We start from the raw sequence: 17456 nt of genomic DNA on the forward strand, positions 1-17456 counted from the left end.
TCAGTGTGTAAATATGATCATATACCTGCATCACGCAGAAGTTAAATTGAACAAGAATTATGTAACTGACAAGTGGTCATTCCAAGCAATACATTATTTCTGGGCTAAGCAGAATTGGTTTAATTTTGTAATTCTTGAACAAAGAACATAAAAATTCTTTTCATAATGAAAATATCCCTGAAACTGTTTAGTTCTAGCAAGAACATTCAAATATTGTCTGTAATTCTGTTTTAAAGTTATTTTGCCTTGCCAACAGGCAATGAGCAGATTAACACAGAATGGTGCAACACCAAATATTTTGCAGGAGCAAAGGTCAGGCTGGGGCAAAGGTTTCCTCCTTATTTTTGCCTTTCCATGCAGGCTCAGTGGACTGCTGCTGCAGTGCTTTTTTCCTCTGCTGGGAGTAGTGAAGTCATTAAGTTGCCAAATCTGAGTGGCTAAATAACTATGGTTTCACTGAGGACGAGCAAAGTTATTTAGAGAAAGGGTACCATCCATAACCTCTGTTTGTTCTCAATGTCTGCCTCATCACATAGCCAAAACTTTAAAACTGAACCTTGACTGAAAGCTGAAAAAGCTGGGAAGCTAGCAGATGGGGTGAATTATCCCCAGGGCACAAAAGTACAAATATTTCTGAGTATTCAAATGGAGATGCAGTGGAAATAAGCCAAGAGTACAAAGCAAAACTCAACTGCTAATCTTAGGTCAAAAAGCCACAAGGGGAAAATACATGCCAGTGCCATTTGTAGGTGATTCCACGCACAGGCGCTTTTTTGCTAATGTTAGAGGGCGCCCAGCCAAGATGAGTAAACTAGAGTGCTTGAAAAACACTGAACAACATTTTTTCATATTATGTAAAATTTGAAAACTTTTACTTGCTATTCTAACTGTATAGAACAGTATTACTAGTGTAGCAATCCTATATACACTTCCTAGGAGTAGGACCAATTGAACATAGCAGCACTTCCAAATAAGCTACAATGGGATCTGGTTGTTAATACAATGGCAGAATGTACATAACATGATTAATTCATTTGAAAAAGCTAGTTAAATGTTAGTCTGACTCAAAGTAGAACAGGTATATATATGACTTACCTTATATTTTAAAAAGAATGGTTGGCATAAATGTACGTCATGGTTCAGCTCAGTTAGCATCAAAAAGCATGAAGTACATAGGTCCAGTACATTCCAAACGCACTTAAAATTTGCCTCTCTCTCTTCTAATGATAATCCTCAGCCATTAGCATCCAGACACCTCTAGGACTATAAATATAACAGAAATAGCTGGGTGGGGGCCAATGACATTATCTGAAAATATATCTGGAGCACAAACGTACTGAATGTTGTTAGAGTTAGGCCAACCCTCAAATGCACAAACCATTTAGCTTTACATTTAGAAAAGAGAACCAACATTTGATGTCTTCGACCTTCATGCAATCCAATTACGTTTTCCTTTTAAAAGAGATTTTTCAGGAACCCTCTTGGGACTTCATTACTTGAGGAACTTATTTGCTTTGCTGAGGAGGCTTCTTCCATTTTCAGTGTGGGAGGAAAAATGCATCCTTTACATGGATTTTTCCCAGTAGTTTGCATTTCTCTGCCTTTGTATACATTCTATTAACCAACTACAAGATGGCACTGTGATACAGGCACACTATAGAGAATTTGTGACTCCTCACAGAGCTTTTGTTCTGCAATGTTGTGGTTTAAATTTTAATACCAGACTTTCTTCACTCCTTAAAAAAAACACTAAAAAGATTGAAAAATATTAGAAAGACTCTGAAGGACACTGATGCCATCAAAAGCCCTTACAAACTTTCATGAGTGATGAACTATGAGAGCACAATAAAAACCTCATTCAGAGAAGCCTTTGAAGTATTTTTAAATGACTCTTGAATAACAGGGAAGGGGAAAAGAAAGCATCATATTTTAAATTAGTTATAAAGTCTCAGATATGTTATTCTACAAAACAAATTCTAATAGATAAGAATATTTTATTTAGAGTTCAGGGACAGATGACTTTTCAGGATTGGCAGAGTATTTATTACAGAAAAACCACAAGTTATTTCCCACATTGAAAAAAATTGATCAATTTTTCAGTTGGTAGAACCACTTCATTAAACAAAATGCTTCACCATAACTTATAGCTAAACTGTAGATTGCAATTCCCAAGCTAATACATTAGAAAGTACATGCACTGAACTGAGTTGTGATGTATAGTAACAAAAAGTAGCAAACGTGTTTCCCAGATAACTTTCCAACCCTACAGTACATAGTTGCACACATTTTGAAACAGTTTACTTTTGACAAGAAAAGTATTTTTTAAAGCAAGCTTCTAATCACATTACAGCAAGGCGATCAAACTGGTCAGTCCTAGAGGAGATCAACCCTGACTGCTCTTTAGAAGGCCAGATCCTGAAGATGAAACTCAAATACTTTGGCCACCTAATGAGAAGAAGGACTCCCTGGAGAAAAGCCTAATGCTGGGAACAATTGATGGCAAAAGAAGAAGGGGACGGCACAGAATGAGGTGGCTAGATGGAGTCACTGAAGCAGTTGGTGTGAGCTTGAGTGAACTCCGGGGGATGGTGGAGGACAGGAGGGCCTGGAGGAATGTTGTCCATGGGGTGGCGATGGGTCGGACACGACTTCGTGACTAACAACAAAAAAACCACATTAAGTACATAGTTTACACAAGAAAAGAATGTTGGTCCTTTGGGTTAACAAGCCACCTTACATAAAGTATCATAAAAGCTATTTATTTTAGATAAAAACATTTATATTTGGAAGTGCAAATTCTTTTCCCCAAGATTTTATTGCATATGAAAGGAAAATATGAACAGCTCTTGCTCCATAACCTCAAAGAGGAAACAATCGAGCGTGATATGTGGGGTAGCTTATACTTCTGCATATCATCAAGGTGGTAGAGTCCAGGAAACAAGTGCAAAATGAAGTCACCCTTAGGACATGACTCCCCCCCCCCCCCCGACCTCCAAAGAAAAGCCTATGAGGATCTTGTTACAATGGGGTGGATGAGCCACTGTCCCACATTTGGAAGCTAAGATCACATGTGCTTTTGGTTACATTTCACAGACTGAATTCAAAATGAACTTACCTGCCACCTCTGTGGGACAATGCTTGCAGACAACCCCTTGCCCAGCCAAGGCTCCCCATTCTCATGCAAGACATCTGTAGCTGGGCAAGTGCAAGATATTTTTTGCAAATACTTGCAAAAATGGGATTGGGGGAGGGGAGAAGAGAATTTTAAAAAAGAGACGGTTTGGCAATGATGGGCAGCTCCTCCAAAGTTCTGTTGAGGCAACTGGAAGGGACTAGCTGGAGCTGTCCAAACAGGGATCACAAAAGCCTGCCTGACAGCAGGCTTTCCCAATCACCAGAGGAGAAAAGAATGAACTGGAAAGAAACCACAGTGAGCCCCAAACAGCTTGCAATCATAGTGCAGAGACAACTTAGTACTCCCATGGTGTCTCTTGGGATTCCTGCAGAAGGACAAGGGTAAACAACCCATGGAGCACCTAATCATCTGTCAAAGAGCTCCTGGGTTGCTCACATAACAACCTACTCACCGTGGCTTCTAACAGGTCGGGCTGGCAAGGCATGCAAACCCAACCAGTGAGACATGCTTCCTGTTACATGTATTTGGGATGGTAGCATTTCAACACAGTTCTACTCATATTTATTTGGAAGCGAAGTCTCATTTTGTCCCATGGGATATGCTCACAGAAAGCATAAGTAAGAGTAATGGATTGTAAACATGGCCTTTCATTCCACAGACGGAATGCTCTTTGTTTCAGCAAAGATTTCCATCATCAAACAGAAAAGGAGGCAATATTTGGCAATTCCCCCTACTCCTGTAGCTTCCCATACTGTTCTGTACAGTTCTCCCAAACCTCTGGAGCAGGTAGGGTATGGGGCAAGGTATTGGGGAATTACTGAAAATCACTACCCTCTCATTTCCACTGATGGAAGCCTATGCTAGATCAAAGAGAACTGTCAACCAAGTGACACCAATTGGTTGTAACCTACTGTAGTGTGCTGCAATTATATGACCAAGTTATCATATTTGCAAAAACAATTCATCTTTCTTTTCTATATAACATATAATAAAGTAAACCTGAAAGATTTTAAACAGTGAACATACCTCTTCAACATGCTTTAGGTGACACACTTGTTTCATGAGATTCAAGTCAGTCAAATGGCTCTTTAGAAGGGGATAGAAGTTGTACCTGTAGCATTAACAAAAAGAATTGTAAATTGGCAGTTTTTAAAACTCAAAACTCGAATCATGTTGTATTCTATAAAAAGATAGAGTCGATGTATTTCTACTTTGTGGATCCACAATGATCAACTACTTTGATCCACAATACAACTCAAACTAAGCCTGGACCATTCTATAATATATTTACTTTCCAGACAGTAAATACAACTATAAAGTGGTCAACTAACCTCCATCCTGGAAAAGTGATTTTCCAATGTATCTCCATGCTTCCAAATACAATCCAAAGCACAGCACACTATTTACTGCCTACAGGCAAGACCTTTAACATAACTGTATTTGTTACATTTCCTTGAACACAAACTCAAATATTAGTATTTAATATTAAATTTATACATCAGGTCTCCACATATGGAAGAACAGTTGTAGGAGGCTAGACACCAAGCCCTATAGCAAAAGGTTGAAGGGACTGGGTAAGAAGACCAATGTAAAGAGAAAGTGAGAAAGCAGGCGATTCAACAGCACTTGCAAGCACCTAAAAGATTTTCACACAGGAGGAGGCCACCTGCTCTCTGTCATTCAAGACATGAAACAGCAGGCTTAAGTTACAGGCAGGTGGGTTTTGGCTGACCATCAAGAAAAACTTCCAAATGGTAAGAACAGTCTGATGATGGAACTAACTGTTCTACATCATGTAAGATATTCAACAAAACTAGACACCTGGAAGGGCTGCTTTAAACTAGATTCAAGCACCCAGCAGGGGGTTGAACATGATGGCCTATATGGTCCCTTCATATTATATAATTCTAACAGCTAATGGTAGATGCATATGTGGGTCACAGTTAACATGCCACTGGCACATTTTTGCGGAAATTCATGCTATAGTATAGGACCTCCTCTTGGATGCAGGTGAGGGAGTTTCAGAGAAGCCAAGATCAATGCTGCCAAGAGGCCAGACTTTCTCACTACTCTGATCTCCTAGCAGAGTCATATAAGGAGCAATGGTCAAAGTCAAGACACCAGAGTAATGTGCATTCACCTTCCTCAGGAGGAACAGTCACATCAGCAGAAGAGAACTGATATCTTTCATGGTGATGGGGGTGGAGAAACTTTTGAAGGGCAACTACTGGGCAGCAGTGTTAGTTCAAGGCAACACTGGCAATCGATCATGACGGTGAAGCCCAAGCTAACTCTGGTTACTACTGTGCAGAGGAAGGCAATGATAACCCACTTCTGGATCTTTTGATCTTGAAAATCCTATGATGAAACAATCTTGTGTGAAACAAAAGATTGTGCCAGGAGATAAGACTCCCAGGTCAGAAGACACTCAAGTGACCACTGAGGAACAGCAAAGGACAAATTATGTTATCGCTAATGACACAACTAGATCAACGCTGAAAGGAAGTCTAGTGGCTGACTAGAGTAAAGACACAGAAGAGAATAACAAGAGGAAAAACAAGAGATCCCTTCCAAGAAATCCAAGAGAAATCCAAACCTAGATTAGGAATGCTGAAAGACCAAAAGGGGGCATACTATCTGACCAGGATAAAATAAAGAGAAGGTGAAAACAATATACAGAAGAGATGAAAAGATGGCAGACTTCTTTGAAAAGAAATCCTGTGAAGAAGAACATGCATTAGAAAGCAAAGTGAAAGCTGCTCTGAAAATACTTGGAAAGAATAAGGGACCTTGAGTATTTAGGGTACCAATAGAATTATTTCAAGCTGTGGAGAATGAATTGGTCCTAATCTGAACAGGGCCCGCATACTGGAGGCATTTAGTATGCTTTCCAATAATCAGGAAAGCAGATGTGAAGGAATACAGCAACTACACAACCACTGCACTGATTTCCTGATGAAGAGCCTGCAATATTACAAAGAGAAGTGAAAGCTGCTCTGAACACACCTGGAAGGAATAAGGGACCCTGAGTAGATAGGGTACCAGAAGAAGTATTCCAGGCTGCAGAGACTGAAGACTATGTCAAGAAATATGGTAAACAAAACAAGGACACACAGACTGGAAATGTTCGGTACACATTCCAGTCCCCAAGGAAGGAGATGTGAAGGAGTGCAGCAACCACAGCCCCAGTGCACTAATTTCCCATGCAAGTTCAAGGTTTTGAAACAAAGAATTTTACCCAATATGGAATGAAAAATGATACATATTAAAGTTAGATTCTGAAAAGAAAAAGGCACTCAAGATCACATTACAAATATGTTTCTATAGATGCCAGGAAGTACTTCCTGACAGTTAGGACCCTGAGGGTATGGAATGGGCCTCCACGGGAGGTGGTTGAGGCCCCATCGGTGAGGGTGTTCAAAGATAGGCTAGACATGCACATGGTGAGCATGTCGTGAGTGGAACTGGCTGGAGCCTGGTGTCAGACTAGGTGGCCCTAGAGGCCCCTTCTGACTCACTCTTTTTCTATGTTTCTATATGTTGGCTACTGGAGTGCACCAAAGAATTTCAGAACAAGACCAGTCTATGCTTTACAGGATACAGCAAAGTCTTTGTGGATGAGGATTATGAGAAGCTATGGATGGTCGTGAAAGAAATGGGTGTGCCTTAGCATTTAATTGTCCTATGTATAACCTTTAATGTGGAGAAGACAATACTGTTAGGCCAGAATATGGAGAAACAGAATGGTTTTCTATAGGCAAAGACATCAGACAAGGGTGTATTTTATCTCCTATCTGTACAATCTGGTCTGTACACAAAACATATCATAAGGAAAGATGGATTAGGATCTGAAGAAGTAGAGTGAAAATTGATGAAAGACCCATCATTAATTTAAGATATGCACATGATACCATATTAGTGGCAGAAAGTAGCAATGACTTGAAACAACTCCTGATGAAAGTTTAAGTAAAAGAAGAAAGTAAAAAATGAGGACTATTAAGACAAAGAAAATCATATTGTTAGAAAAGGCTAAGAAAAGTTGAGAAAGTGTGGTTCACATCAACCCTGCAGTGTCGCCGAGCAATGTAAGATGCCCTACTGAAGGCTAAGTTGAGGTTGAATGTAAAACACTGCAATGTTATCCATTACTTTAAAGATAAAATGAACAAACGACTCAGGAGTATGAAACAAAGGAAAAATTGCTAAAGCAGAGGGACACTGCAAATTAAAAGAACATGGTACAAGCAAATGAATTACTTATTTCTGTCTGCACTGTAGAAGGTATAGAACAGGGGTTCATCCAGCCCTTGGCCACTCTTTGTGTAGTTCTTGAAGCTGCAGGGACCTCATTACTATTCTTTCCAGCTCAGGTGAAAGCGTAGACTGGGGTGGGGGGGGGATTGCCTGTGAATGGGAGATGCTTCTACCTACACAAACATATGCATGCACATACCCAGTGTGATCAGATCTCCATGGGCCAGAAGGGGAGGTATAACTGTGTAAAGAATAAGTGCATATGCTGAAACCAGCTGAAAGCAGCTATGGCTCTTCTGGCCAAAAAGATTGCTCATCTCTGATGCAGAAGATATCTGCACCTAAACATGTTCTTTTTTCCAAGAATGGTATCTAAAAAACATGGCCAAATCAAGGTTAGAAGCGATGACATTCTGAAGTTTATCAACAAATCACCAGTTCTGGATACCCTGTATCTAAGTGTTCTTGAATAAATCAAAATACTTATCTTCTAACAACAAAGACTTAGGCAACATAACTCTGATTTTGATGAAGGATCTAGGGGAATCTTGGAATCTATAGGTCGACTTTAATAAACTTTATTACGCATACAGAAGAAAAGACAGTATGGATTCTGTAAAGTCCATATAAAGCTTTAATGTGCATTATACATTAACTTTAAGTATTACCCTACTTGCTATAGAAAGAACTTGCAAAATCACACATCTCCATATTCCTGCAGCTGCCCTGTGACTTCCCTTTGCTATGCTCATTAATTTTTCACAATGGGAAAATCTATTCATTTTTTTCTAGCATGCCATAATTTCATAAGAATGCATGTGCTACTTTCATAAACTTGTGACTTTTCTAAGAGAGTGTGGCTGTGACATTTGCCACAATGTTTTTAAATTGGTGTTTATAAAATGCAATTTTGCTTCCCATTGTATAACATCATTTCCAGTTGTGTAAATAGGAGCATGGCTGTTTTCCCCTTAGTTTTAATTTTGATGGTGGGGTGTTCATGTGGGCTTTGTGTGGCAGTAGAAAAAGATCCGGGCCTTCTTGTCTGCTCTTTGCTCTTCTCCCTACATTTTTAAGTCCTGCTGTAGCTGCAGTGGTGCTTTTCTTCCCCATCCAGCAGCTGTTTGGCCGCTCTGCTTTCCTCTTCCCTGCTCCACTGTCTTTCCTCCCACTGTCCCTTCCCTCTCCTATTTCTTCTTTCTCCTCCATCCCACCCCTTTTGGTTGCCTGGTTCATTTCAGTAGTCAGCTGCTTGTCCCTCTGGTTGCCCAGCAACCCAGGGAGCACTGTGTCACTGCTGTTTGTGGCTGCTGTGTTCTGTGCTTTTGCTTCTGGCCACCCCGCCCAACCCTCTCTGGTAGTGGGTGGGTTCCAGTAGCAGATCCCAGTAGCTTTTCACCATGACACTAAGTTATTGAAATGTTGAATGGGCAAACAAAAAAGCAAATGATCTCAGTGAAAATACATCGAGACTAAACATCTGTACAACTTTGTATACATTTTGTACACACTCTGATGGAATTGATGGAGTTTGATCTGGCACAGCCTATGTAAACACTTCCATGCATGCAAGTACTACAAAAATAGGATGAAAAATCTGAATGGCTACTGTATGAAAGTGAAAAAGATGGTGATGTTGACTACTAAGAAAGGAAGGAAGGAAGGAAGGAAGGAAGGAAGGAAGGAAGGAAGACAGAAAGAAAGACAGACAGACAGACAGACAGACAGAAAGAAAGAAAGAAAGAAAAGGGTGAGGAGTAGAAACAAATATGAAAATAGGCAAATAAGAGGCCCAAATTTAAGGTTAATAGATGTGAATGCCTAGGGTGGGGTAGGGGAACGAAAAAAGTGTGGGACAAACAGGAAAATGAATAAAGCACACTCCTGCCCTCCCTGCCATAACAAAAAAGGTCTCTACAATCAAACAAACCCCAAGAGGGTTTCTGCTTTTCTTTCTACCTCACTTCAACACAGGGCTTCTTCAAACAAAGAAAACTACATTGTATTTTGTTGCCATTGCATATGCAGACTTATTCCAAATCAGGTAAGATGCTTATGATTTTAACTGCCTCCAACAACCTATGATTTAAGCTCTACGTGGAATTTTATCAACTAATGAAGAGTCTGAATCCTTGCTATTATTGTAGACTTACTGAAATGATGTGAATTGGAATTTTCATATTATATCTTCAAGGGGCGTATTGTACTGTATGTTATGTTTGGTCCTTTCAGATGGATGTTGATGATGATGATGATGATGATTAATGATTACATTTCCATATTGTCTGTAGCTGAAGCTCTCTGGGTGGTTCACAAAAGGATGTTCTTCCTTCAGTTACAGAAGGATGTCCTGAATGTGCTTTGCCAAATTTTATTCTGGTATCTCAGTTTCCAAGGAAAGAGCTCACACTGAACTGTAGTTTACACTGTCTTCTTCCTTTTGAGAATAGGTATGAGGGTTAAGTCTAGGATATAAAATTCAAAATGCAGAGAGTAGCAGGAGCATGGAAGAGTTGAATTGCCAACAAATATAGTCATGTTTTGGTAATTTCTTGAAAACATTATGTTCTTTACCAGAAACCATTCAACTGACCCAAAAATGGCAGCTAGGATACCTGAATATTTTGTTCCATAGCTTATCAGAATTGTCTAGTTTCATGCTTTCCATTTCTACTAAAGATTTTTTTCAAATTCCATTCCTGCTTTTCATAAAGAGCAGCAAGGTTCTACTTGTAATTCCAGGCCACAAGCACAGTTACATAAATGTCTGTGTCACAGACACATAAAAAGCATAAACGCTTAAAGGAAAATGAGTTTGAACATCACCTCTAAGACTGACCCGACTAGTTTTAACTACTAATTCCAACTCCACCTATTAACTATCATAAATAAGTAATTTGTATGACGTAAATCAGTGACATATGTTTGGGCAGAAACAAGTCCTAACATTTCCTCCATGCTGGGATTTGTAGGACTTTTGTCAGTCTAAATAGCACACTCTCAGTTAAGATTGCAACCCTACACACATTTACTTGGGAAAACAGCATCAGCACTTTACTTCTGAGTAAACATATACAGGATCAAGTGGCAGATGGCCAAGATATCACAATCCATAATAAATGAAAATTACCAGGTGTAGTATTTCTTGAAAACAATTGTTCCAATAGACCATAAAAATCTTTAAAACACATAATATTCAACTTGTTTGAGAACAAAATATAATGAGTTTATAAAGGCAGCAGATACAATTTGGCATTCCTTCTAAACATTACCTATTGAATTATAGACGCTGTACATGCAATATGAGCACACCTTACTATATGATGCTCTGAGAATATTTACAAAATAGTTCACATATTAAATTAGGCTAGATTTTGTAATCTGCAATGGTGACCACTAAACATCAGCAAACCCTTGTATAATAGTGGCATAATCATAAGCCTATGCACTTGCTACTAAACACACAACTAATCTCAATTACATCATCAGATCATTCTGGATATTAGAATAACAATGCACTTCAGGGAAGGGCAATACAAAATTAGCAAAATACAAACAACCAGATAACAAAGAAAGCTTTCAGAAGCTAGATTTAAGAACTCAGCTCACTGAAAATGCAAGTACAGCATTAAGGGTAAACAATTATTCTATCCAACCACCTAATGCCAGGCTCAAATGATTAGGGCAAGCCACCTGGCAAACCCAGCACAACCTACCAGAGTGCTCTTGATGGCACAGCTTGGAGCACAACCATCGATAGCGCTAATGTCAAGTGCAGCCACTGCTGTTGTTTAAAGACTACATGGAAATTAGCCCAGTGACCCAATGCTGGAATAGATTTAATTTACTTTGGTTGCATTGGTCTCTTAAAGCACAAACCTGCACATGTCTACTAAGGAATACACCCCACTGAGTTCAATCAGTCTTACTCCCAGGTAAGACAACTAGTATTATATAACGGTTAGAATTCTGGATTGGGACCCTATATCAAGTCTCCTTGGCCCTGTAACTCACTACTTTGGGACCATCACTGACTCTCTCAGTCCAAACCACCTCAGAGGATCACTGTGAATATAAAATGAGGAGGAGGAAGAAAAGGATCATGCATGTCATCTTGGTCCCCTTAGAGCAAAAGGTAAGACATTAATGTAATGAATAAATAGGTACCTACAGGAGTGCAGCCCTATTTATGTACACCGTTGTTCTCAGCATGCATTATTTGTTTAGTCTACTTACATATCGATTTCTACCTTACTCTTCTTCGAACAGTTATGTTTCACTTATTTTCAACAATAAAACTGTAAAATCTAATAGAACGGAGGCAGGAATAATGGAAGGGGGCTCTATATCGGCTTTCCCCAACCTGCCGCCCACCAGATGCGTTCGGCTATAATTCCCAACACTCCCCCGCCCGCTGTATGTTATATAAAATACGCAAGAACACGAAACAGGCGCGCGCGCAGTTCAGACTCCTCCAGACTCCTCCAGACTTCCACACTCCGGCAGCCCCCCTCCGTCTTCACCACTGGCCACAAAACCACGCATTTGCACGGCACACTTTACTTCACCCCACCTCGACATCCGAGACTGGAGTTCATCTGAATCTTATCACTTACAATTCCATAGCAGCCCAAGAGCCGAAGCTCTCTGGGCAGTTCGCACTGGAAGGCACGAAGGCCACAATCACATGCATTTGGGGACCCTTATCCAAGTGGCTGGATTACGGTACTTCCAAAGCGCGACTAAAAGGGTTAATACAGAGATAACGCAGAGGATGCGCCTTTTAAACCCTCCGACCACTCACCCACTCGGAGTAGGCATCTCACCACCCTTCCTGCACAAAGTCACCGGAGTCTCTCCGACGCGCTCCAGTCCTGCAGTCCGTGCTCCACTATCCTTTTCCTCCCCGTAGCCCACAGCCTACCTCGCCCCCTTGGATTAAAAAGGAAAAGAGAAGAGGAAACTCCTTCCTCACCTACTTACTGCGGTCAAGGCCCCGCTCCAACTTCTACTGACACTGACTGCAAGCCAAGCAGCGACCGACTGGCCCGGGCGACGGAAGTCGCATGTTATACAATGCCTGACGCTGCCTGCCTGCCTGCCTCCAAAGCGCCCTCGATACAAAGGCAGGAAACGGAATGCCAGCCGTGGCGGCCGATATTCCCCCTCGCTCCTCACGCCCCCCTCACCAGGCACCGCTCGGGAGCGCCCCCGCCAAGTTCCCCCCAAAGCCGGGCCAGCTCGGCTTCATACCGTCCAAAACGTGACCGTGCCTGCAGAGCCCGCTCCGTCGGACTGCGATTGGCTCAAGGGGAACTTCGTCCGCACCGAGAGTGGGCGCGGGCGTCCCTCAGGAGACTCCTATTGGCCGCAGCGGACGTCATTCACGTTGTATAAGCTTCACGTGTAACTCCATGTTTCCCTCGCTAGCAGGCTGGCGAAATTGCGGGGGAGGCCGGCGAGGGGTGAGCGCCGCCGCTCCACGTTTCTGCTGCTCGCTAGCTGGAGGCCCCCGCTGTCCGTCCCCCCCGGCCGCCCCCTCTCCTCCGGTCGCTTCACGGAGGAAAGTTCGGCTTCCTCGCGTACTCGAGGAGTGTGCCGACCAGCGTGCCTGTCTGCTGGCGTCATCATGCCTGGGGCTGGGAGGTGACCCGGAGCGGCTGGCTGGCTAGCTGGCTTGATGGGGAAAGGGCTGGCTCCCTCCGTTCGACCTCGCGAGGGGAAGAAGACGGTCTCGGAGCTCTGTTGTCACACTTGAAAATAATAGGGTGATAGGCTGATTTGCAGGCAAGGTCAGCTCTGGCCCTGGGAAGGGCTTGCCAGACTGCCCCCGATGGGCTCCCAGTTTCGGTGGGCTTATTTGGTGACAGTAACCGTAGCCGGAGCAACATCCTGTTATCTGCCCCAATGTCCCAGATTTAGATTTGTTGAGGAGCATCGTGCGAAGTAAAAATGGACCCGGAAGAGAGATGATTTTAACTCACTATAACAGGCAGCAGTAACGTTCTGTAGCGTTGTAGGAAACGTTGGTTATACCCTGTGTTAATTTAACGTGCCATTCATTGCAACTGGGCTCCTGAAAGCAGGACTCCTACTGGGTGCAGCCTGTAGGGTGCTTCCCGGTAGAGGGTGCCTACTTTCAAGACCTTTTCAAGTGCCCATTTGAAAAACACTTGGCATCTATTTCATTTCTTCATTATGTTTTCCCTGCTATGAAAAAAGTAGTGTGAAAGCCGGGTAAAAGTACATGAATGAGGTAGGGCAATTGCAGTCTTTGGAAGCACCAGTTTCTTTTAGTTGCCTAGTACTGCTCAGAGTGCTTTGGGGGGGGGGGGGGATTAAAGGGGAGCAAGTGATGGGCTCTGCTGGCACACTCTGGGGTCTAACAACTGCACATGAGGGCCTATTGTTGCCAGGCCTGCATAGAAGTGAATTAGGATGCAATCCTGGGCATACTGACTTGGATCGACTAATTTTGAGCAAACATGCATAGTGGATTAGTTCTGTAGAGTATTCTCCTGCATCAAATTAACATTAAAGTTTGTTAATGTTTATGGGTATTACCATTGCCACCAAAGACTAATAATAAACACAAAATTCAGGAGGATTCAGCTTGAAAAAGAATGTGCAATTTTTATCTGGAGTGTGTTTTGGATTTACTTGAATTGGGCTCATTCAGACAGATTCAGCAGATGTTCAAGTGAAAATGAAGTTCCTTGGCAGCGGACCAAATCTGAACATACTTGAAGATTTATTAGCAATCACAGAGAGGACAGGTTTGAAGGAGACATTAACTTCCTGGGTCTCTCCTTCCCCCTCCTTTCACCTTAGTGCTCCTGGACTATCTAAGTGACACTGTAGAAGCATTGAGGAGAGCAGGATGACCTTGATCAAAAGTTCAAAAAAATTTCACCCACCAAAATTTTCCAAAAATTTGACCAAAATTTTCACCCACTTCACTGCTTAGCTTTCCGGCACTCTGATACATTCAGGGAAAACTGATGATAGCTGTGCTTTTGTAGCTGTCATCAGCTGGAACCGCTTAGCAAGAGTAGCTATGGTTCTTGTTTGTTTAGGGTTTCTTTTTTCTTTTGGTTCCATCAAGGGTTTCTTGTTTTTGTTTTTTTGTTTTTTTCCCAGTTTGACCATGGCTTAGTGTGTTGTCCAGGTTCGACAACACATTAATCCATGGCAGGGGTGGGATTTGAGTCCTAGAACAAGGCATGGGCAACTGGGGTGGTATATAAGCCACCTCTGAGAAAGAGTGTTGACTTTGGATGACACATTAACCCACCATGGCTTATAATGTATGTGATCCCAGTCAAAGTATCTCTTCATATAAGAAATACTTCCCAAGCTCTCTATATGTAGAAAACATGAGGGAGGGGTAGTGTCAGTATAGTTCTGTGACTGGTAGAATAGTTTTACCAGGGCTTTCCAATCCTACTCCTCTGGAAGAGGAGCACTTGAAGTAATATTATGTAGTATGACATATCCCACCTTCCTCTTGCAAGGAACTACAAGGTTCTCCTCTCCCTTCTGTTCTTGTAACTATAATTCTGTAAGGTATGTTAGGCTGACTGGCTCAAAGTCACTCAGCCTAACCTATCTCACAGATCGCATAACTGTCCCCGTGTTCAGAGCTGTTGCAAGTTCTTACTCTTAAGACAGGAATGTTAAAAAGAGTTTTTATGGAGTTTGTGGAACTTAGAAGAGTGTAGGATTGGGTACTTGTTTGAAAATGCTAGCTGGTCAAGTCCTGTATGCTCCACTCCTGTCCTATTACACTTCCTGTGACCTTTATGCCAATTGAATAGGAAACAAACAAAATTCATTTGTCATAACTCTAGACACTTCCTTCTGAAATTTTGCAGATTGCTTGGTCAAGAAACAGCATTATGATCTACACTTCATTTCATACATATTGCCATCCCCATGGGGAGGAATAAGAGGAAGCAAATGACTTAAGTGTGCTCCAAAAATGCACACACTCCGCTTATGCAACAAGTATTGTTCCCATTCTTAAGAAATGCTGCAGGATTCTTTAATAGGGCCACCTGTTCTGTGCTATTTACAGAGCAATTGCACAAATAGAATGTGGGGGAATAAGCTTATCCTTTTTCAAAAATCCAAAACTATAAAGACTGTGCTTGCACATAACTTTCTGTGCTTATTTGGCGGAAATGTGGCAGGCAAAATCCCTTCATAAATGGATACTACATCTGTAAGTTTCATCCAGGAAAAAGTTGTGACTGTTTGTTTTGTTGCAGTGGTAGTCAGTTGAAGGCATAAAGACTGGTTTCTGAATAAGATCTGCATACAAGCTGAAGTGGGAGGCATCTGAACAGGCCTGTGTTCTGAATCAGCTCTAAACTCAGTCCTGTGGTTGGTGGACTCCCTAGTTTTCACCCACAGGGCAAATAGTCTTCCCCTCTGAGGGTGGCAATTCTGCGTGGGGAAACAAGGTGGGAGAAAGTGCTTTCTCCCCATGCTATGGCCCTGATCTACTAATCCCACCACTGCACACAACCACTTCACACTTTTAAAGAAAAACACCACAGTGGGAGATCTAATTACAGCTCTCCCGTTGTCTCTTCTAGTTGTGACCTCAGACGAGTACCAGAAAGTGTTGCATTATCTCTGCTTAACTATGTAGAGAGGCATCAATGGCATATGACATTACATTGATTTGTTGAATATGTAGGTAAGCCTAATTAGTTTAAATAATGCATTAAAATGGGGCAGCTGCCTCTCACCTTCTCTGTCATTTTTTTCAAGGTAATGATATGAAAATCTCTCTGGATGATAGAACATCCACTGTGATACCAACTATAAATGATAGTTTCTATTCTACTGTATTGTGCCTCAGCTTCAAATGGTATTCCAGGTACCCTGGGAATTCCTCACTGATAGGATCAGTAATATTAGATGACTTTCAAAGAAAATTCTTGCCTTCAGTCTACTTTTACAACTGAGTATGTTTTACGATAACCACAATTCCCAGGAACTATGGTGACGTTCAAGAGGTCATAACAGTTCATCACATGAATTTTTATTTACTTAAAACATCTATATCCCTCTCTTATTGGAATGTCTTACAGATAACAGACATCCCTCAGACTTTTAATCTTTTAATCCCTCATGTTTTTAATCTGAAAAAACATCACACAAAAAGGAAAGGGGAGGAAAAAGGAAAATTTTGGGTTTAAAAATATTTTTATGATGACCTTCCATAATGGAGCTGGGCACTGCTGGTCTTCTTTTCATGAGCAGCTAGAATAGAAACAGTTCAAAAGTGGAGAGGAACCAAAAATTACTGATGACTCACCTGAAGCAATGGAGTGGCCCTACTTCCCATGTCTCCTTTTTCTACAGTATGGTTGACTACAACCCAGCAAGTCTTGAAAATTGTCTGCAGCACACCAAGATTTTAAGCAATGTTCATGCAGCAAGCCTTCCCTGAAGAATGCTTGAAAACCACTGTTCTACATGCTCCTTGGTTAATTTCAGATTTTTTTGCTGGAATGACTGAATTAGTGTTTATAGAATATCCTTTTAATTAGTCAATGTAATCACATAGCCAAAGCAAGCAATCCTATTTCCACACCCTCCTAGAAACGATGCTGCTACATCACCCAACCTGGACTATTTCTGGGCCAGATAGTCATGCCAGGAGGTTATTTGTATGGCAACAGCTAATTTTTGGGAGTCTGAGTCAACTATAGTAACGTGAAAGCCACTTATCAAGGAAACTTGTGGTGGAAATGTGTGGACAAGGCCAAAGGAAGATTGTTAACCTAGTCTGTTTTTTCCCTTCACCCACTGACAATGCCAGACCTCCATTTTATAGGAACATGTGGAGCAGGGAAAGAGCCAATCATTATTCCATATTGTGAACTGACAAAGAATTGGTGTTAAATTTGGACTGAGTAAAACACAAATTGTAAAGCAATCCAGATGTGTTTCTTTAGGTTGGAGGATGTTCCTTGTTTTCAAAACTACCTGTCTTTGCTTTCTTCACAATCTTCTTTGACTTCAACAGTGGAAGGATTAATCATTCTTAATC

The 17456-nt window shown here is 41.5% G+C and overlaps 1 protein-coding gene across 11 annotated transcripts in view; it reads right to left on the reverse strand.

Annotated features, from left to right (window-relative positions):
- The window catches only part of PER2 (period circadian regulator 2), a 39280-nt gene extending 26618 nt beyond the window's left edge, over positions 1-12662 (reverse strand). Inside the window, exons 1-4 of one of the 11 annotated variants that reach the window (XM_044432847.1) lie at positions 12644-12659; positions 9544-9827; positions 4163-4247; positions 1096-1263 (exon numbers count right to left, since the gene is read on the reverse strand). The gene's annotated coding sequence lies outside the window, so the exon portion shown is untranslated. Of the gene's footprint in view, positions 1-1095; positions 1264-3115; positions 3196-4162; positions 4248-7589; positions 9481-9543; positions 12099-12365; positions 12552-12643 lie in introns of those variants that run through there. The other 10 variants (XM_044432844.1, XM_044432842.1, XM_044432850.1 and 7 more) reach the window with 10 other exon arrangements.
- Between the last annotated feature and the right edge of the window lie 4794 nt (positions 12663-17456).

Source organism: Varanus komodoensis, unplaced genomic scaffold (genome assembly GCF_004798865.1).
Source record: "Varanus komodoensis strain SLA01 unplaced genomic scaffold, ASM479886v1 scaffold25, whole genome shotgun sequence".
NCBI classification, from domain to species: Eukaryota; Metazoa; Chordata; class Lepidosauria; order Squamata; family Varanidae; genus Varanus; species Varanus komodoensis.